The sequence below is a fragment of the Anomalospiza imberbis genome, chromosome 4 (genome assembly GCF_031753505.1).
Source record: "Anomalospiza imberbis isolate Cuckoo-Finch-1a 21T00152 chromosome 4, ASM3175350v1, whole genome shotgun sequence".
Classification (NCBI taxonomy): Eukaryota; Metazoa; Chordata; class Aves; order Passeriformes; family Viduidae; genus Anomalospiza; species Anomalospiza imberbis.
This window is the reverse complement of record NC_089684.1, coordinates 69,558,999-69,580,191: the sequence shown is the minus strand read 5'-3', so window position 1 is coordinate 69,580,191 and position 21,193 is coordinate 69,558,999. Positions and strand designations below refer to the sequence as shown.

At 39.9% G+C, this 21,193-nt stretch overlaps 1 protein-coding gene across 3 annotated transcripts in view; it reads left to right on the top strand.

The window, feature by feature from the left end:
- CTNNA2 (catenin alpha 2) overlaps positions 1 to 21,193 on the top strand; it is a 463,302-nt gene that overhangs the window by 1,373 nt on the left and 440,736 nt on the right. Inside the window, exon 1 of one of the 3 annotated variants that reach the window (XM_068189023.1) lies at positions 5,081 to 5,203. The exons of the other annotated variants lie outside the window; for them this stretch is intronic. The gene's annotated coding sequence lies outside the window, so the exon portion shown is untranslated. Of the gene's footprint in view, positions 1 to 5,080; positions 5,204 to 21,193 lie in introns of those variants that run through there. 3 annotated transcript variants of the gene reach the window in all.

The window sequence follows — 21,193 nt, the reverse complement described above, 5'->3', positions numbered from 1 at the left end:
TATACATATTTACGGCGGGGTGTAGCGTGAGGTGGCAGGCGCTTCCTTCTCTGGAGGTTGGGGGGATGAATGCCCTCCCTCCTGTCTCACTGGTTGCGTGTGATGCCTGGGTTCTTTTTAAGGTGATGCTCTGTCACTTGGTGGTTGTGTCTCTCTCCTGTGGAGCACTGATTTGATTGCAAGTGTGCTTTGCCTTTTCAAACTTCTGCTTGCTGAATTTGAAGTTGGTTCATTCTTCACCAGGATAGAACATTTCAATCCTCTCTTGTTTTAGAAATCCACAGATACCACAGCAGCCGATGCTACAGCGCAACTCTGTGAGCCGGGATATTTAACGTGCATGTTGTACATTACCTTGGCATGTATTCCTGAAAAATGCTGGACTTGTCCAGACTGCCGTGAGTGCTGTGTGTGTTTTGGAGTGCCAGGCAGATGAGGAGCATAAACCAGGGCAGGCTCAAACGATGCTGCAGATGAGAACACCGGATTTTCCTGGCTTTGTGGCTGTTACAGTGCTGCTGGTTTTCCTTTCTTACCTGTAGTGCCTGTGGTTGATACAATGCATTGTATCAGCCTTTTCATACTCCAGGTCAAACAGGATTCTTTCTAGAGGAGAAAAAGTACTGATGTGAAGGGCGAAGTTTGCACTCGATTGTGTAAATGCTTGTTTACAGAAATACCACCTCAGCTGGGTACAAGGTAGCTGTAATTCCATTAATGGGCTCTGCTGGTGACAGAAGCCTCAACAGGAAAGCTCCAGTGTCACTGAGCCCTTACATGGAAATACAACTGTAATTCATGCAGATTTTCTGAGAGCTCTTTTAATATTAATGTTGAGCATGCATGGTACTACTGAAATGCCTTTGAAGCACTGAAAACCAGGAGTATTTGTAGACTGAGGCTTGAAAGCCAAAGGAAGCAATTAGATCTGCTCTGACCCCTGACTGTTGTAGTCAGTTGGATTTCATCCAGTTACTCCTGAATGCAATAACGTGCATTTGGCTGAAACATGTTTTCCAGAAAAATTGGAATTTTGATCGGAAGACAGTAAGAGGTGGAGAATCTGCTGTTTATTAAGTTATTTGGCTTCAGCTTCTAGTCACTGGTTAATGATGTGCCTAAAGAACTATTTTCTTACCATGGAAGTATTTATCTGCTGTAACCCAGTATGCCCTCTCTTTTCTATGTGAAAAACCAAGTGAACTGAAATTCTTTAAATTTGTCGTTGAATGCGTTTTCCTCATAACTCAGTTTCTGGAGATTGTTTTTTCCTAATCCACTTTTTCAGCATTTTTATGAAAACGTGAGCTGGATGCAGCACACCAGAGCCTTGTCTCAGGAATGTTTTGTGTGTTTAAATATTACCACTCTGGTGTTACTCTCCTGCTTCTGCATCACATTTACATATTAAACCTTCATTTGCAGCCTTGCATTTTGATCTCCTTTTCTCTGGGTACTCTCACTGTGGCAAACCCTTTGCAGAACTCTTTCTTTCCACAAGAGTTCATCATTCCCTAGACTGGCATGTGTTTTCCTGATTGCAGCTTTATAACTTTGTACGTGGCTTTTTTAAATAAAATTTTGTTTCTAGCATTGATTGATTATACCCAACACTTCTGATGGCTTTTTGGAACTGATTTATCTCAGTTATGCAGCACTCTATCAATTCATACTTTTGCAAATTATGTTATGATTTATGGTGTAGACTTACAAATAATTGAAAAGGTGTTTTGTGGTAGTGGCTCTGCCTTTGGGGAGCTCCATGTTAATCTGAGTTATGTTGTGATGAGTTCTTCTCAAAAGCTGCTCTTTTTTATTTTTGAGATGTCACTGAACCAGTTCTTCACCAGTTTAATTGGTTCTGTTTGGTTGTCAGGCTCTCACAGAACGCTGCACCAAGTGCCAGAGAAGTTTATACAGGCAGACAGATATTTCTGCCAGTTGGAAGTATCAGTCATATCAAAGAATTAAGCCACAATCATTTTGGAAAGTCAGCTTTCATTATTTTACTTCCTATTACTTCTTACAGAGCTCTGAGGTATCAGTTGAGTCCCCTGTAATTTCTCTTAGAACTGCCATTGTTCTTACCTTGCTATGGTTACAACCACGGCATGTTTGTAACCTAAATGTTCATTCAGACTGCTGGAGTTAACCCAGGGTTTTCAGAATTCCTAAAAATCCATGCTGGTAGGACAGAGAACTCCTTGGACACTTCTGAGAGTGCTTCTCCATGGTGATCTTCAGTCCCGCTCACCAAAAATATTTACTGCAAAGTAACACTGTTTTAACATTGTATTTGCAATGAGATGGAAAAATAATTAATATTCTCATGAGGTACCAGGGAATCATCAGCTTCTTTGCACATGCAGAATTACTTTTTGAATGTATCTGCCCTTTGGCACTATTGGTGTAGCTCAGAGTCCCTGTTTAGCACCACACCTGTGTGACAGCTGAGATTTCTTTTGTTCCTGCAGTTCCCCCCTGCTTTTTTTTCCTGCTGCCAAGAAATGTCTTCATCCTCACCTATTAGTTTTTTACACCTACTGTTTCAAAAAGTATGATTTTTTTATCCCTTAACACTTTCCTTCTTGTTACATATGAATTATAACCACAGTATTTATTGAAATCTGTTTTGTGGCCAAATTGTAGTAGTTATGACAATGCCTTGCAGGTATTACATGCTGTCTGACACACCAGCATAAGATTTTTTTTTTTTCTGTCTAGAGCAACAGAAAGACATTTTATTACATTTTAGGTGAGTAGGCTTTGCTTTTAATGCAGCGTATTAAAAGGCTTGGCTAAACAAAGCTGAACTCTATTCACTTGCTCCACAGTTTGTTCATAGGTGTATAAAGCAAAGGAATACTTTGAGATACAATATCAAATCATCATGGAAAGATGAAGGGCAGCTATACTGAAATAATCATAAAATCACAGAATGGTTTGGGTTGAAAGAGACCTTTAAATCATCCAGTCCCACTCCCCTGCCGTGGGCAGTGACACCTTCACTATCCCAGCTGCTCCAGTCACCAATGTCCAGCCTGGCCTTGGACACTTCCAGGGATCCAGGGGCAGCCTCAGCTTCTCTGGGCACCCTGTGCCTCACTCACAGGGAAGCAGAAGTAAACAAATAATACAATATGCAGCTGGAAATGAGAAGGGCAATGTGCAGAAATGAAGAGTAGCAGCACTAACCTGTTAGTCATTAGAGTGGCATGCTTAGGACATGATGGGAGGTTTCGTGGCTCAGGTCTGTAGGAATTGTTCCCTTAGAGCTGCTTTAGGTAAGATGCAAGAAGGAGATATAAAAAACCAGACTGGGAAGATGAAAGTTACAGAGAGAAAGTTGTGTATTTCACAGGAGGGTGAGAGCTACTCCTGACTAAGATAAACTTGTTGATTTTGTATAAACACTACACTTGTTCCGTTTGTTAGGATTAAGTGCTCTGAAAACATTGCCGAGGCACAGCTTTCCAAGGCAGCAGGCTGCTGCAGGGGGCAGGGCCAGCTGAGGCTCTCGTTCCTCTCTGGAGCTCCAGTACTGATGGGTGAGATCCTCCAGCTGGATCAACAGCACCTGAACCTGACTGGGAGCAAACTGCTGCTGAGTCCAGTCTGCCCCGAGCAGTGTTGGAAAGTAAAAAAGACAGGATTTTTTAAAGACTAGTGTAAAAAATGTTGAAGTGACAACAAAGACCAGAAACCATGGTTTTTTGGGTTTTTTTTTGTATTAAAAAAGTGGTTGATAACTCAGTTAACACCATTGTAAATTCTGGTGCTCCCAATAAAAGAAGAACATGGAATTGTTGGAGCAAGTCCAGAGGAGGGCAGAGAAGTTGCTATGGGGACCAGAGCATCTTCCCCATGGAGACAGGTTGGGAAGGTTGGGGCTGTTCAGTCTGGAGAGGAGAAGGTTGTGTGTGGACCTCACAGCACCTCCCAGTATCTGAAGGGGCTGCAGGAAATCCACAGTGGGATTCTTCATCAGGAACTGCAGTGACAGCACAACGAGTGATGGGTTCAAACTGAAAGAGGGGAAATTTAGGTTAGAAATACAGAAAAATTCATCCCTATGAGGGTGGGAAGGCCCTGGCACAGAGTGCCCAGAGAAGCTGTGATTGCCCCTGGAAGTGTCCAAGGCCAGGTTGGACACTGGGGTTTGCAGCAACCTGGGATAGTGAAGGTGTCCCTGCCCATGGCAGGGGGTGGAACAAAATGGTCTTTGATGTCCCTTCCAAGCCAAACCATTTCATGATTCTATTCTGATTTTAAGTTATTGCATTGTAGCTTCTTACTGTCTTAGAGAAATCCATCGTACATCTAAATATATCCCGGAGTGATAACCCTGTTGTATCAAGGCTTTGGTTGGGCAGGCTCAGCACTCTCCAGCTGTAAATGAATTTTGTATCAGGTTTCTGGATAAGAGCTCAACATCTCAGTTTTCCCGTGGTTTCCTCAGCATCACACACGAGCCACTGAGTGAGCAGTGATATCTGGTTCCAAGCAGTGGTTGGAGACAAAAAGGCTTTCGTGAATGTTTCCAAACACTAGGATAGGTTGAAGTCATATTTATGCAACAAAAGATCAGCTGCTCTGGGGAAATAAAGTGTTGTGACCATCAGTTACCAGTACAATTGGTTGGAAGGCAGGATTTTTGTGTTCCTTGTGTTTTGAATAATTTTTTTTTCGTTTTGGCATGGAACGAGCAGGTGGATTTAAAAATTGCCAGCAAAATGAACAATCTTTCCCCTAGCAGGACTCTCGCTTCTCCTCCCACTCCCATACACATTTTATTGTTTCAGATGTCTTGTGCTGTTATCAGACAAAGCATTTTGACTTTGTGAGGAGCAGGAGGAAAGCTTTTCTGTAGTTTTTTGTTGGTTGTGTGGACAAAGCACACCTTTCCTTGAAGTACTTTAACTCTGCTGAATCAGCATTTTCTGATAGCCAGGTTTGTTTTTGGTTTGTTTTGTTTTTTTTTTTTTTCCCTTACTCCTTTGGAATAGTTTTTGTCTGGCTGTGCTTTTCAGCCACATCACCCCCTGCATTAGTATTCTGGTACAGAGAACAGTGGAGAGACATTTTCAACGTTGCAGCAGAGACTGCCCAAGTTTTCAGGTGTCTTAAGTAATGAGAATTGCTCAGTTAAGTGAAGCTGAATCCTGTAACATTAAGAACATCTCATAGGAATTGCATTTGAGAGGTAAGAAAAACAGTAGATTTTGTAGTTATACAAAAGAATTTCTATGTTCAGAGTATTTTAAAGATATTTTTGTAGATACTCCAGTCTGCTGTTTTTACTGGTGTTACAGTCATTATTATGTGACATTTCTTTCTCCTGTGGACTTGTCCTTTTCTTTGAAGCTTTGTATTAAAAAAAACAAGCATATGTTACAATATGATTAATGCAGACAAGAATATTCAAATGGAAGGCAATTTAAATGTAAGTGGAACTTAAATTCTGAAAACAAAAAGTGGAAGTAGTTTTGGTCAGGGGAGGCTCCCAGGTGCCCAGGTGACTTCTGTAAATGGGGCTTAAGCTTTTAAGTTACTTAAAGCTTTTAAATGGATTATTCACTTTGCCCTTTTCTACAACTAATCAAGCTTAATTTTTAATATGCTGTTATTTACTAACAAAACCCACTCTTTCATATTCCATTTTTATGGCATTTCTCCATTCAAGCCCTTCCAGCACAGCAGGAGCAGCTGAAACTCTCAGTTCTCTCAGTCGTGCTTGTAAAGGAAAGGATCAATTGGAAATATTCCTTATGTTTTAAATACAGAAGCTGTGTCCATCCTGTGCAGAGCTGACAATTCAAACATCAAAAGAAACTCCAAAAGGCTTCTTCCTAGTGATATAACTTTCAAGTTAGACTGTGGAGTAAAGCACTTATAAATGGAGTAAAATGTTGGTAAGCACTGGTTTTAGTTCTGTTGTAGTGTCATCGTGTCAGTGGCAATAGTTGTGTCCTTTCCAGAGGATGCACACAGAAAAATGAATAAACTCTTTCAAAAAGAGGCATAAGAATTATTTGCAAACAGATAATCTGAGGCACTTGTTTTTATGTAATTAGTTTTTTTTTTTTTTTCTCCTTTGCTACTTCTAGAAAAACATGTGATTGTATGCTTCTTGGGATAGGGAAGTTTCTTCTTCAAGGCTGTTCTGTAACTTTAAACTAATTCAGAGGGTGCTGTAAATTAATATTTTTAAGTAAATGAATGAACATAAATAAACAGAAAATAGGTGTGATGTCCTCTGTCATTAAATACTAACTTCCTTGAATATTATTATTAGGTCTTTCTTCCAGATATAAAATTATCAGCTGTGATAAGTTATTCATGGTTAATTCTTCATGATATTTATGGAGAGACTTTGAATATAGAACCCAAATACTATTTTTTTTCTTCTGCATCTCCATAAAAAACCATACTATGAAAGTGGTTATTTCATTTTTTACAAAAATAGAAGAAGATTGATTCTATAATTTTTTACTGTGACAGAATATTTAAGTAAAATTTTTGTCATTTGTGCTTGGTTTTGATAGAGAATTTATCAAAGAGCTTCATAAATTGCTATCCCATGGTTACAAATGTTGACTGTTCAGATAAGAGACTGTAGAGGCTTATAAGGAAAGGTATAAAATGGATAACAACTAAAATATGAAGTGAGAAAAATCCAGGGTAATCAGGAGAATAGTTCTTCCATTTGTAAAATATAGGAAAGCTGGTTACTTTAATTCTTGCAATTAAAATCCACAGGTGACTCTTTAAAATGAAGTTATAGAAAAGCTAAGAAACAACTTCCATAAAAGTTCCATTTGTTACCCTTTTTTCCCCCCTTAATGGGGTCAAAGTGAAAGAGATTAATATATTTTTATTGCAGCATATGAACTCCCTTCTAATTCTTGTGCAGATAGTCTTCAGTGCTTACTATAATCAAGTCAGAAATGCAAATTCAGAATTACAGCTGCTTAGTCTAATTTTAAACGTCTCTATTATCTCCGTCATCTACATTCCCAGTGCTTGGATGCTCCCAGAAATACTTCTAAGAACAAGAAATCCTCAGGAAGCCTGTGAATGAAGGAGGATGAGGTGGAGTAGGGAAAGAATCAGGATAAAAAGGCTCTGACAAATGTCCTGCTCGGTGGGAGCGCTGCTGGGAGGCTGCAGAGTTTGCAGAGCTGTTCCGTGGCCCATGTTCCCCCTGAAATTCAAGCTGAATTTTATTCATCGTGTTTTGGACTCTTGGCTTTGCTAAGAGTTGTTTCTGGGTCACATCTGATACCAAGCAAGAACAGGAAGGTGAAGAAAAGGAAAGAGAAGAACTATTTCTATCCTGTGATTTAATTTTCCTTGCGTGGCTTAGGGAGAGTTCTGTGCATGGCTAAGGCAGCAAGCTGAATCCCTCCATGGTCTCACACACTAATTGCATCCTTGAACAAAGTTGTTTTTTTATCTTTCACACTCAAATTCCAATCCTTGCATTCAGGTCTGAGCCCAGGGGATGCAGGTGAGTGTAGAGGAGGTGCTCAGGTGCTTTCTACGTGCTAAAGAGCAGTGGGGACACAAGTCCTAGGCAGGATTGCCTTACACTTATGCAGGGTTTGGATGAAAACCAGCATCAAATCTTATACACATTTTATCACTCTCTGTGTGCTTTCCTCGTCTTCTGAATAACTTAAGTGCATTGCCAAAGCATTTTCTGCAAATACTTTATGGTTTGCTTTATTCTAATTCTGTACTAACTACCAATTTTGTTTACAAATTCAGCCTAAGAACTAGAGAATGTCTGTGTTCAGATTTAACCTCATTTGGCTGTGTAAGAAACAACATTTTATTATTGTTTTTAATTATATTTACTATATTTAATTATAATTTCCTTAATGTGATCAGTGAAACTATCACCTTTCTTCTTGTGCAGTCTTCTTGGAACGCCAGGCAAAGGTATTGAATGGTCCCAGGTGATCTCAAATGCTGCAGCACAACCTAATTTACATGACAGAGTAGTATAGAAGCATACATTTTGTGCAAATATAGCCAAAAAGCCTTCAGAATTAATGTCTTGAAGTAGTTGAGAAAGCTGAGTGACTGTAGTAGCCATGGTAACTTTTTTCCCTTTTGCTTTTAAGTAGAAACCTCACTGATTGCAAGGCTCCGTGTGAGCCTGAAGCTGGGGATCTGCTCAGCAAACTACAAATGTGGTGGCAGCAAAGGAAAAATCCCAGATAGCTGGACAGATTGAACACTGGGAGAGCAGTGTGGATGGGATGCAAAAATAGTAGGCTTGCGAACACAATTAAGCTGAGAGCTCTAATTGTAGCAGAGACGCTTTTTTGGAGGCTCCACACTCCATGCTCTCCTTTTTTGCTGCTAGTTTTAGAACTGTTTTGGCTTGACATGTGCTGAAGCTGCATATCCCCTTTAGCTCAGATGCTGCCAGACACTGACTTTGGACTGACAGATCCTTGCAAACTTGGTTACATTCTAAGGGTGGAGTCAGCTTAACTTTATTTTAATTGTTTTATGGCTTTTGGGTTCACGAGAGTGATGCTGAGATGCACTGACAACTTGAGTGTGTTCAGGTCTCTTGTCAGCTTAATGAGTTTATTTTTGCTGGGTGGTTGACAGTCAGCCAAAAGAAACAAAAAGATCACATAGCCCAAGAACAGCTTCTTGGCTGTTTTTTCATAAAAAGATCAGTCAGAAGGAAGAGGAGACACTAGAGATGGGTATTTTTAATATCAGTTTTCCATAATGGTGTAAAAATGGGGATCTCTTCATTTTGCTGTCTCTGCACCATAAACATGTTAAAGGTGGTGTGAGGTCTGTTCTTTTGCCATGATATCCAGAAAAAAGGTTTGTGCCACCCTTGGGGTGCTGCAGGATTTGTGATTCTAAAGCTTTTCCTGGTCAACCCTTGGGAGATAATACACAGTAAGTAAATATTTCTTGAAACAGAGTGAGATGAGCTGTGGGGTGATTAGGACATGGGTGGATCAGAGAAATCAATGTTTGAATACACAAAAGGAACCTTTAAGGCAGGACTGAAAACCACATTCCCCAGAGAAATACCATAGGAAGTGTATCAAGGGCAAGTCCTGCATTCTGCACCTGGGATGGGACACCCCTGGATGTGTGGACAGACTGGGGAATGATAACCAGCTCAGGATATTCTGTGATTCTATAAAATCAGACACTGGAGTTTAAACACTTTGGGTGTGCTTGAAATTACTGCTGAGAATTGCACAGACTGATTGTATCTCCAAAAATTTTGAGTGACCTCCTACACTCACCCCTTGGCTGGGCTGGTTTGGATGTTTCTCTTTCATTGCTGTTTTTCATTAATAAGTTGTTTTTCATTGGGGTGCAAGCAAGATAATGTAAATGAGGAAAGAATTTTGAAATCACTCTTTTAAAAAACGTGGTTTTAATAATTTCCCCCTAGCTTTAATTGGAAGTTGGAATGGAAGTCACCTCTGGGCCATTGCAGCTCAGGCATGGGAAGCACAGCTACTGTGGGACAGGTACACCACAGCAGGGCTTTTAACAGCTTCAGGTACTTAGAGGTCCTTTTATTAAGAGGAAAATATGTAAATACTAAAAAAGAAAAAGTCTTGTGTCTTTGCAGATAAAGCTCCTTTATGTATTAAAATAAAACTAAAGCACCCATATTGAATCTAAACTCTGGTCTTCACTTAATCCTCCTTTTGCAGTAAATTCAGTGCTGTGAATCTGAAATCCGTTTCTCCAATTTCAAGAAATGTGCAAAACATGAGGAACACTTAACGAGGACTGAGTAGAAAGATTTATTTTACCAGGAGCCTCTTCCAGTGTTGCAGATGGTTTCTGGCTGTCTTGTCTAAGGGACTAGTTTGGGTGTTCAGATTATGCAAGATTAAATCCTTGATCCTCTGAAATTAATTACAGAATTTTCATCAGTGTTGCAAAGCTCTTACCCAACACTTCTGGAGCTGGTTCTGCCTTTGGCTGTGGATTGTGTCTGAGTCTTTTAAGTGTAGCTGGAGCCAGTCCTGTGTGCTATTACAGTGATACATAAATTGCTTCTATCTCTGGAAAATTCAAATGTTTTTCTGTGTTACCTTGTAGAGCAGTCGTGAGCACTGATTGTGTCTGTTACATGCTTTAGAAAGCAAATGATTTATGCGAGCAGGATTTTTTTTTTCCATTTTAACATTAAAAAAAAATTAGCAATAAGTGTCTGGTACATCAGCTCTTCTTTGCATCTGATTTCTGAGCTGCTGCAAATACACAATACATACTGCTCAACCTTTCATTTTAATGAGCAATTTTTTGTGTTGTTGATTTAATCCAAAGACTGCTTTTCCTCTGAAGTGAGAGGCTTCTTTTGTCATGTTGGGCCAGTAGAAGAAAACATTACAGGTGGATTGAGTTCCCTAAATATGACAGAGTCACCTGGCAGTGTTCACCTTTGCTCTTCACTTAGGGCATGGGTCTTGTGCAGCTCTGATTCTGTACAATATTCTGGGTTATAGCTCAGTGCCAGAAACAGCCCCAGCCATACCAAAGCACTGAGTTACTTGATAAGTATCACTGTATTTCTCCCCAAAGGTGCTGATGTGGGTGGAAAGATGTGGGAGGAACCACAACTCGGGGTCAGTCTTTAGTGTGGCAGGGTACATGAAATGAAGGTGAAATTTCATGAGAGAGCCAGCATTTTGGCAAAGTGAAAATAGAATTTCAAATGTCTTAAATTCTGGGTATTACAGATGTGTATTTTATATTCTGTGTGATGAATCTGAATTAACTCAGGGCCTGTCTTTCTAAACACAGGGTTCTGTGGAAAACATCACAAGGAGATGCAAGATCTGTCAAGGGCAGTGATCACAGTCAGTATGTTAGAAAGGTTTCATTATTTGTTTCTCCAAGGAAATTTTGGTGTCTGAGGAGAAACAGTTATGTTTTCATTTTTGGATCCCACTAAATAAAACAGATGATTAGGTGGAACTGTGTAATCACTTGGATTTCTTCTGTCCCAGCACTGATACCATACCACCACTTACAGTCCTTGAACCTATTTAATCACTGTTAAAGAAGGTGTTAGGTTTTTAACCATATTTATCAAGGTTCTCTCTCGTGAAAATGCAAAGCAAAAATTCACCACCACCTTTTACTGAAAGGTGTCCCTGCCCATGGCAGGAGGTTTGGAACTAAATGATCTTTAAAGGTTCTTCCAACCCAAACCATTGCGTGATCCTGTGATTCTGCAATTTTATTATTTGAAAGAAAGAATTCTGTGGAGAGTGATTCCTAAAATTCAATCTAAACTTCAGACCAAAAAAGTGTATGTCTATATATTTCTAAATAATGGAGAGCAAATTACATGTCAGTAATATTTTTAAAGTTAAAACCATTTGAATGTGTTTCAAAAATTGAATTCTGCACAATATTGTGAAAAAGCTGAAAAATAGGAAAAGTTGTTTTTTATTACGATAAATTATTGTGCTTCAGGTGATTTCCAGGTATCTCATGTGTCAAAGTAAGGAGCACTTCCCTTGCTGAATTAGTTTCTGCTAAGTTAGGTTCTTAAGCCAAAGGAAAAATTTAATTTTTAAGAGCTGCATTTCTGTGAAGGTTGTTACAAAATGTGAATCACTGTAGTGAGGCCTCAGTGAAGTGCGATCTATTATTCCTTGTGTTTTATTTCAAGCCAGCTTGAAATGTAGGGAGATGCTTTTTGCTCCGCGCTGCCTCAGAGTTGCTGCAGTCCAATGTTTTCTGTCCTGGTGCTATTTTTGTTGCTGCTGTTTGTGTTGAAGGCTTGTGATTTCATTAACAGTTATTTTAAAACCTGAACAACCTGACAGAGGGCTAAATAGAGCATAATTCTGTTTCCCATGTAGATAAGCTCAACAACACATGAATAAAAATCAGGCTGGCCTCTCCTCCCCTCTTCACAAGTCTCCCGTGTGGCTTTGGGAGCCTTTGGGAAATGGGCCACGTTATCTTTAATTTTTTAAACAGTTAGCATTACTTTAATCCAGAGTGTATTTCTGGATGAATTTGTGAATAATAATAGTTGTGGTTGTTAAGACTCCTTTTTTCCTGGCAGTTTTTCTCTGTGTTTCTGGCATGGGGGAGTGGGACCTTATCCCATGAGCTGCGTTCCCTGGGTGGGAAGCCATGCATTGAGTGAAGGAGTTAAACAATTTTCCCAGACTTTGAACCCATGTTAGGTTGTGATAACCCTTGAAACCCCAAACTTGTGCCTTACATGTTAATTACACCTGTACAAGTCATCCTAAGAGAGTCCGTGTCACGCAGGGTGTCACGACACAGGCTCGTGGTTGTCCTTAGAATTAAAGAACTTTGATTAAATTACACAGGCTCTCCTGATCCTTGTTTTTCTGGCCTTAAGAATGGTATGGTGACCTTCTGCTGACACTACAGAGAATGTGGGCTTTGTTGATGAATTTGAGATCTGCCCCTGAAGTCTCAGCCAGAGGTGCTTGTTCTACAACACCAACTTTGTTTTTTGAGGTTATCCCTGTGACATTTGTCCCTTCTCCACATGGTTCCATGTTCTGATACTTGTATTCATTTCATGTGATTTGCTCAATATAAGAAAACAAGCCTGTGCTACGTTGATTTTTAAGTGAAGAGAAAAAAATTACTTTCTCTGGAATGATGACAATGAGCTGTTTATTACCACAAGCTGTGCGTTTTATTTTCTTTTACTTAGAAAGCAGTGATTTGTCTGAATTTTTGGAGTGGTTTTTAAGTGAATAATGATATAAGAGCCTTCTTACTTGAGGCTTCTTATAAATGTAGTTATTTATATGAGGAAAAATTGTTCAAGCGTGGATTATTTATGTGGAGGAGAAAACTGGCTCTGGATTGATATAATTTTTCTTTCCCATCTGCTCTGAACGAATTTGTTTTCTCTGTGAGCAATGAGTGCTTGCTTGCAACTTTGTTTTAGGTACTTAGGAACTCCTTTTAGTACTTCCCTTAATGAAGTGATCCAATTCCAACCTCACCTTTTGTTCTTCAAGGCAAACTTTGTTCTCTCATGGCTTCAAAGAGGTGTTGTGGCCTTTCCCCCTTTCATTTTTAGCAGACCTGGTTTCATCAGGTGGTTAATTTTTTTTTTTTCCTTTGGCCTGCTGATATTGTCATGTTTTTTCCTTATTTTTTTTTTCTACCAACGACTAAGAAGATTAATTGCACTTTGCCCCCACCCTGTTTTGATTTCACTTTTGATGCCAGTCAGAGATGGTCCAGTCTATGCCTGGAGCCTGGGCTCAGCCTCCTGAGGGAACTGTGATGTCAATTTACCCACCAGATTGTTTCAAAGTGGGTAATTCTGTCATTGGGAATTGTTGGTTAAAAGAGCATCCAAGCAGCCTTCCTAAAGCATTGTTAATTATTGACAGTAAAGAGGGACGTGGAGGGGTTTTATATCAGTAAAGATCTCTCCTACCTACAGCCAAGAATGACCTAATTTATTTTTTTTTTAGGTACACCAGCAGGATTTGTCTGTAAACAGTTTCTAAGCAACAGTTCCCTGTCCTCTAGAAAGAATGTCACATTTTATCCCTGACTCCTGGGTTTTACTGCCCTTCTGCCCAAATCTGCCCTGGTTTAGGGGAGGTTGGAGGAGCCTCTTCTGCAAGGATGATTCTCCTCTTTTGTAGTACCAGCACCTATCCAGGGCTCGCTGAGGTGTTGGAAATTAAATCACTGTCTCCCTTCGTGCTGCTTTGCCAACAGCTTTGCTGTCACAGGCCAGCACTGTGAATTATTTCTGTGCAGCTTCATAAACATTCTGTAATGATCAAAGAGCTCATATTTCTACTTCCATTTAAATCCAGGAGGTGACAAACCAGAAACACTGCAGTATTTTTTTTGTCTTTAAATAATTACATGATTTGAACTGGTTTTAAGGGAAAAAGTGAGTTTTCCCCACAGCAGAACAGGTCTCTATTTTCACCAAGGCTTGTGTGGCATCTGTCTCAGACTGGGGGAAATTCAGAGGTAAAGAAAAAGAGAGCCCTTTGTCATCTGATTTTTATTAACCCTGTCCCTGGAAGTAAATGTTTAATTTGTTGAAGGTCTGGGAGGAAGAAGAGTCACAACCTCATCAGTTAGCAGAGGATGGTGGGACCTACAGAAATGTTTTGCTCATTTTACTTGGTTATTTTTAATTTGCTCTGGTTTCTGCTACTGTTACATAGCATTTCAGTTTGAAAAATGGTCTTGCTGCTTTTATTAACAGAGAAGGCCTGTGGATGTTGGAACTGTTTGGATTTGAGTAATGGTTGTGATTGATAATACAGGCTGTATCCTATGGCCTGATTTAAAGGAATTGTAGAGTTTGTTTCTTCTCTAGGTGAGGTAAAATGATAGGTCTTGTGTTTGAGAAAAGCAGAGCTCTCTGTATGTTTCCTTTGCTATTGTGAGGAGCTGTCTAGTTTCTTACAACCCTCTTTGATTTCAAATCAAACAGAGGGAATAGAGATTTCTGCCATGTACAGAAAGGGGAGTGAGAAAGTAGTGGAGGCACTTTTCTGGCTTGCATTAAGAAATAAAAATGAGTAGAAGGAATTCTGAGAGAGAGGTTAGGTGTTATGATGTGCAAGTGGAAAGCACAACAAGAAAAGAAGTTTTAAATACCTGTCTGTTTAAAACTTAACATCAAAGTCAAAAAATCTGGAGTTAGAAGATGGATGAAACGTGAGCTTTTGAAGAACTTTTTATGAAAACGGCAATAAAACCAAGATTTGTGATGTTCTTACTCTTTAGGGGCTGCTAGGGTGGTTTCCTGTCAAATACCATAAAAACAGGCTGATGAAAGAGCGAGAGTAAATTCTGGTTTTTACTGTTTTCAGCGTTCTCGCCTTCTCCATTACATTTTCACCAAGAGAAGTGTATCATCATAAAATTCTGACTGAAAATAAGCTTTTGGGGCTTTGTGCCTTTCTGTTCATTTCTTAGGTAAAGAAAATTGTAATCTTAGGCAATCCCTGCCAATATTAGGCTGATATTTTCCTCTAGCTTCAGGCCAAATTTACCTGATTATTTGTCTTTCATGTAGAATAATTCCTCATTATTATCATTATTTCTCTTTTATTATGTGAGATATGGATAAATCCCACTGAAAGAATGTCTCCGTTACTTAAATATTTCACTATACACTAAATATTCTTTAATAGGCAAATTCTTGCATCTTTGCAAGCTCTGGCTTTATAGAAAAACCTCCCTTTTCATAAGTAAAGGATTGGAGCTTTGTTTCCTGCATATATTAACAAAATGTTTGAAGATTGAAGGGAGTGAACATGCAGTGAGTCATCTTGTGTGGAGAATAAAACCTGATCAATTTGTGAATGAAATCCAGCTTTGTGAAGTGGAGCATGTAGTTTATTATTGCTGCTTTTTGGGGTTGTTTGGTTTTTGTGGGGTTTTTTTTGTTTGTTTTTTTTTTTTTTTAAGTTTATTTTTGCTTTTAACAGATGTGTGAGGAAGGTTTTAATTAGACTTGGGAAGTGCTGTCTTATACATTTGTAAATCAGCAAATACTTGGATGAATTGAATTCATTGGAACTTTAATATGGCTGGGAATATCTGCCTGAGATGTTTTGAAGAATTTTTGGAAGTGCCTCCATTGACTCTATTTCAGGAGCTTTGGTACCTAAACACAAACATGTGGATGCCTAGAAAGTTTGAAAGTGAACTGAACACTGCAAGTTTGATGGAGTTCCTTGCCTTTTATGTGTTAGAACAAATGTAGGATTTTAGCAGAATTGTGGGCTGGTCTGATGACATGTCTGGAATGCCAACCTCTGCCCAGGTCCAAGCATGTGTTGTACAAAGATTTCTGCAACTCAGAAAATACTAAACATGCTGATCACAGGGAAAGTGAGTAATAAAATCAGTCCTTTCTGTGGCGGGGCTTGGAAACAAGAGGATATGTGTGGTTTGATTGATCCCTGGATATTCCATCCAGCCCCTAAGAACATGGACTCCCTGAGTCTCAGGGCAGCAACTGGACCAGAGTTTTTGATTAGGGACAGAAGTGTTATGTTGCATAGATTCCCTCATTCATGTTCCCTTCACTTCTGAAACATCCTGCTGCAATTGGTTCCATGAATCTGAGGGGACAAATGTTGCCTGTTTGATGGTTTGAAGTCTGATGGGCGAAGAATTTGAGTTGCATTTAAGTTCTTGTGTCACAGGAGCTGTTGTGAGTTCTGTTCTGCTCTGTGCCATCTGTCTTCACGCAGAATCATGGAATGGTTTGGGTTGGAATGGACCTTAAAGATCACCCAGTCCCCACCCCCTGCCATGGGCAGGGACACCTTCCACTGCCCCAGGTTTCTTCAAGCCCCATCCAACCTGATCTTGGTCACTTCCAGGGATGGGGTGTGGTTTAATCATATTTCTTCTCTGTGATTTATTTAAAAATTGAATAATCAGGTTTGTTTAGACTCTCTTCATATGGAAAGCATTCCATGTCTCCTGTCAGGGAGACTCTGTAGATCCCATTTCTGGTTCTGCCAGACCTTTGTGGAGGTGGAAGGACATGAGGCACTAAGAATGTAGGTGTATAATAGATAGTGACATACAAGTATTTTGCATTTTTTTCCTGAACACAGCTGTGCAAAACTTTACTTTTTCAGATTGCTCTGGGATGAGCTGCTACCTTCAAACCAACCATTTTACATGTAAAGTAGAGTTACTTTTCCCCATGTTATTCCCACACTGTTCTTCGTTTTATGCACTGGTGAAAAATGCATTTTTATTAGCCATTTTTGCCCCTGGTCACTGAGCTTGATAATATCTGAAATCTGAGCAGGGAGATTTATGATGGAGTGTTCTGCATTATTTATTTATTTATATTATTAATTAGAAATAGTCACTTTACTGTTCACCTCCCTTTTTTTCCCAAAGTGGTGGCAGGAATTCTTTCTGGGGACTGTTGATACTGTACAAGTTACAGAGGGAAGATGAGGTTGTGCTTTACTTTCCAGAGAGCTCAGAATCCAATTAAATAAAGGAGGCAATCCTTTTAACAGGCTGTATAATTATATTGCATGGACTGAAGTTCTGCAGTGAAGTAGGAAAAGCTCAGAGAGCACGAGGCAGAATTTGTCTGAAGACAACTTCACTGACATTTGATGTCAGGGATCACAGGAGAGGAAAACTTGGTTTTGAATGAGTTTGGGACTAAAACTGCTGTTGAAAACATCTGAAATGGTGATCACAGAAATTTTGGTTCAAAGCCTTGTAGGAGGTGGGGGAAAAAGGCAAATTCACCATGGTAGTGTTTAATCTCCAAAGAGAACTACACATACAGGGAGATATGATTAAAAGGCAATTAAAAAGAGCACTTTGGGATTTTGTTCTTGAGAAACTTCACAGAATCATAGAATCATTTAGGTTGGAAGAGACCTGGGAAATCATAGAGTCCAACCATTTCAAGGAAGTAAGGAAAATAAATAATATTAATTAAAAAAGAAAATGAGGGAAAGGCAATGAGGACTCAGGATAGCAGCAAAAGCTACTTTTAGATAAGAGAAGTTTTTTTAAAAAGTATCATAATATGCAAGTATTCAAAGCCCAAAACGTTACACAGGAGGCCAAAAATAATTCTGCAAAAATGCTCAAGACGTGAAAAGCAATTTTGAATCTTTTTCAAGTGCTCTGGAAGCAAGAAGTGTTGCAGAGAGTTGGCAGCCAGTAGAAAAAGGAGGTTGGAAAGGTAAAAGGCAAAGAGGATGAGGCCCAGAGGAAAAAAACAGGGAGAGTCTAAGCATCCTTGTTGCGAAACAGCCTCTGAAGGGTGTTCACAGGGAAGCTTCCAGAAAAGACAGCTGAGACTGAAGTGTTGGCTAAAGGTGTTTTAGAGGAAACGGATACAATGAGTAATATCATGTCACTCAAGAAATTGAATTTCTTTCTAGCTCTCCATGCAGTCGTGTTGGGTCTCACCCTTGTTGCCCTGTCTCAGATGCAGCAGCTGCCTCAGGGGTCAGGTTTCATAGCACAGAGAGCAGTGATTAGATCCTGGATTGACACTGGCTGCTTTTTGCCAATTTGTATCACTACTTAATATATTACTTTGTTTGAAAAGGGGCCAGTTTCACCTTTTTTCTCTTTTCTTTTTCTTTTCTTTTTTTTTTTTTTTGTGTGTTTTTGTGTTTTTGTTTTTTTGTTTTTAAACCCTATCATTTTCCATCATAACCCTATGCGGAAACTCTTTGTATGCCACCAAGGTGCCTGTAATAATTGATTTACCTGGTAGCCTGAAAGTTTCATTGCCTCTTTTGAGTTTATCTGGGTTCCTTTGTTTTCTTAATCTTCACAGAGGTTATTTTTTCAGAGACATTGATCAAAGATTCACTATCAAGATGAAAACTGTATATGAAAAGTTCCTCTGTGGAAAAATTAATTTGATGTTAGGAAAATTACTTTTTTTGAAGGACTGGCATTCCATTGTCACCTCTTTACTTCTCACATTTCCTTTAGCCTGCAAACACTAATCACTTGTTAATTAATCCCATCAGAATGCAGGTTTTTATGTATTTATTCAAGAAGTTACTGCTTGTTTTAGTGTTGGAAAAGAAGAAAATGCATTTTCTGTCTTTCTCCTTTACTTGGGGGATTTTCAGTTCTAGTAAGAGTCAGACTGGAGAGGTGTTTTGAAGACTGAAAACCAGATTAGATATGTTGGTTTCCTCTGTGGTCAGAGCACAGAGTGATGGTAAATGCTTGAACAGGTTGCAAACAATTCAAAATACAACTCTGCAGTTACTGTACCATTTTGTCTTGGATTTTCTGTTAAATATCTCTCTCTATATATTTTTTTTCTGAGTTGGTACTGTTCCCTTCTGTATTGCTACTTCAGATTCTTCTCAGATCCATTAATGGTGAAATCAGTTTCCTTATGAGAGTAACACCATAGCACCAGTGAAAAAATACTTTAAACTCTTTAAAATGCCCTGAACTGAACCTCATGTAATAAGTTTGAATTTTATTTTGCTATTTTCAGAACAGGTAATCTTTAAAATTTCCATAATAATTTTGAAACGGCCACTTAGAGGATGTGGCAGTGCAGAACCACGAGCATCTCAGATTTATGTCATCTGCCCATACGGATCTGGCTGCTGCTTTTCAGAGGAATGAATTTTGAGGATTCTCAGTGAAACACCCGACACAGTCTCTCTCTCACTGGTCCTGTGTAGCCTGTAACCATGTGTGTTTATAGGTGTCCCTTGGTTCAAAAGGTACACTTGTAGAGTGACGGATATTTGAAGGATCAAGCACTGTTCTTCAGACCTCTTTATGTAAGAGATACAGAAAAATTCCACATTTAAATGCTTATTTTTTACTAAGTTTTAGAGGTCAGCCAGGTTTCTTTCCTCTGTGGAGTAAGGACAAAACCAAGTAAGCTGGGTAACTTCTGTGTATTGTCTCATATCCCGCTGCTCCCTCCTTCCCAAGAGCAGAGATTTGTATCTGGAAAACCAAATATTTTCTCTCTACCATTTCCTAGAGTGCTTTCCCAAGACAAGTGCTGTCCTTCTTTGGGTACAAATGGGTAGGGTCAGGGCAGTTTCTAATCCATGACAGCTCCGGATTTCTTTGAAGTCCATGGGTGTCCTGAGCATCCTCTTCCAGGCTCAGCAGAGGGGATGTTTGAACAGCTTTCTCAGCATAGCAGACTTCCCACCAACTCCACAAAGTCCCTGCGTTTCTCTCAGCTGTTTAAAATTCATGTGCTCCCAGCTTATTAAGACTGTTTTTCCTCTCCTTTCTCTGCGCTTGTGATTCTTTCACCTTCAGTCAGTAACAGGAAATCCTGTGCAGATTGAAAAGGTTGTAGAACCCAGATGTCAGTCATAATGCCTCAGTCTTCCTTCAAATCAGTTGTTTTCAAAGGACAAGAAAATTGTTCATGATACGTATATTTAATGAAATCACACTGCTCATTGAGTTTATGCAGGTTTGCCTGGGGGTGGGAATAAAATTTAAACATCGCATCAGTTTCTGTTCAGCCTTACTGTAAAAAGGATAATAAGGTTTTCATTACAGTCTTTGCTTTTCCAGAGGTTTATATCACCTACTAATTTACTCATTATAAGAACACTACATGGAATGTTCGTGTACTAATCAAATTCCATTTGCAGAAAAATGCTCTCCAAACAGCCTTTCCACCTGCTCTGGAAAACAGGTGCTTTGCAAAAATTGCACTTCCAGACACTGTGGTTCAGAGAGAAGGGAATGTCAGATCAGGGTTCTCTCTGTTGTGGTGCAGGAGCTCCCTGGTTTCTATTCCTGTGTTTCATCTCATCCCAGGACTTTTGCCATATGAGAAAATGCTCCAAGGCTGGAGCCCCTCTGCTCTGGAGACAGACTGAGAGCTGGGAATATTCTCCTGGAGAAAAGGAAAGCTCCAGGGAGAGCTCAGAGCCCCTTCCAGGGCCTAAAGGGAATCCAGAAGAGCTGGAAAGGGACTGGGGACAAGGGATGGAGGGACAGGACACAGAGAATGGCTTCCCAGTGCTAGAGGGCAGGGATGGATGGGATATTGGGAAGGAATTGTTCCCTGTGAGAGTGGTGAGGCACAGTGAGGCCCTGGAACAGGGTGCTCAGAGAAGCTGTGGCTGCCCCTGGATCCCTGGAAGTGCCCAAGGCCAGGCTGGATGGGGCATGGAGCACCCTGGGACAGTGGAAGGTGTCCCTGCCCATGGTGAGGGAGCTGAATGATCTTTAGGGTTCTTTCCAACCCAGACCAGCCTGTGGTTTCATGAACATTATATCAGCACTTCCAGATTGGATTTCTGTTTCAAGAAAAAGAGAAGGGGAAGGGGGAGCAAGAGAACTTTACCTTGTTGGTTTTTTGTGGGTAGTGATGGTTTCTGTAATGGTTTTTATGAGTCATTGAGAGAAGGGGAGGCTGGGGTGTCACTTACTACAGTACCTTTGGTTCTGAGTCTTGGGCAGCGTTCCCATTCTGTTTGTGCCAAGTGCAGTGTAAATACCTGGCAAAACCACACTCAGTCTCTCTGCTCCAAGTGAAAGCTGGATTTTTGCAGATGCAGTGCAAACACAGAGTTAGAATTGGTCGCCAAAGTCAGGCTTTGTGATACCAACCCATCCCAATCCCAACCAGAGCTGAGTTTCCTTCCTTGGTGCAGCCAAGCCAAGCCCT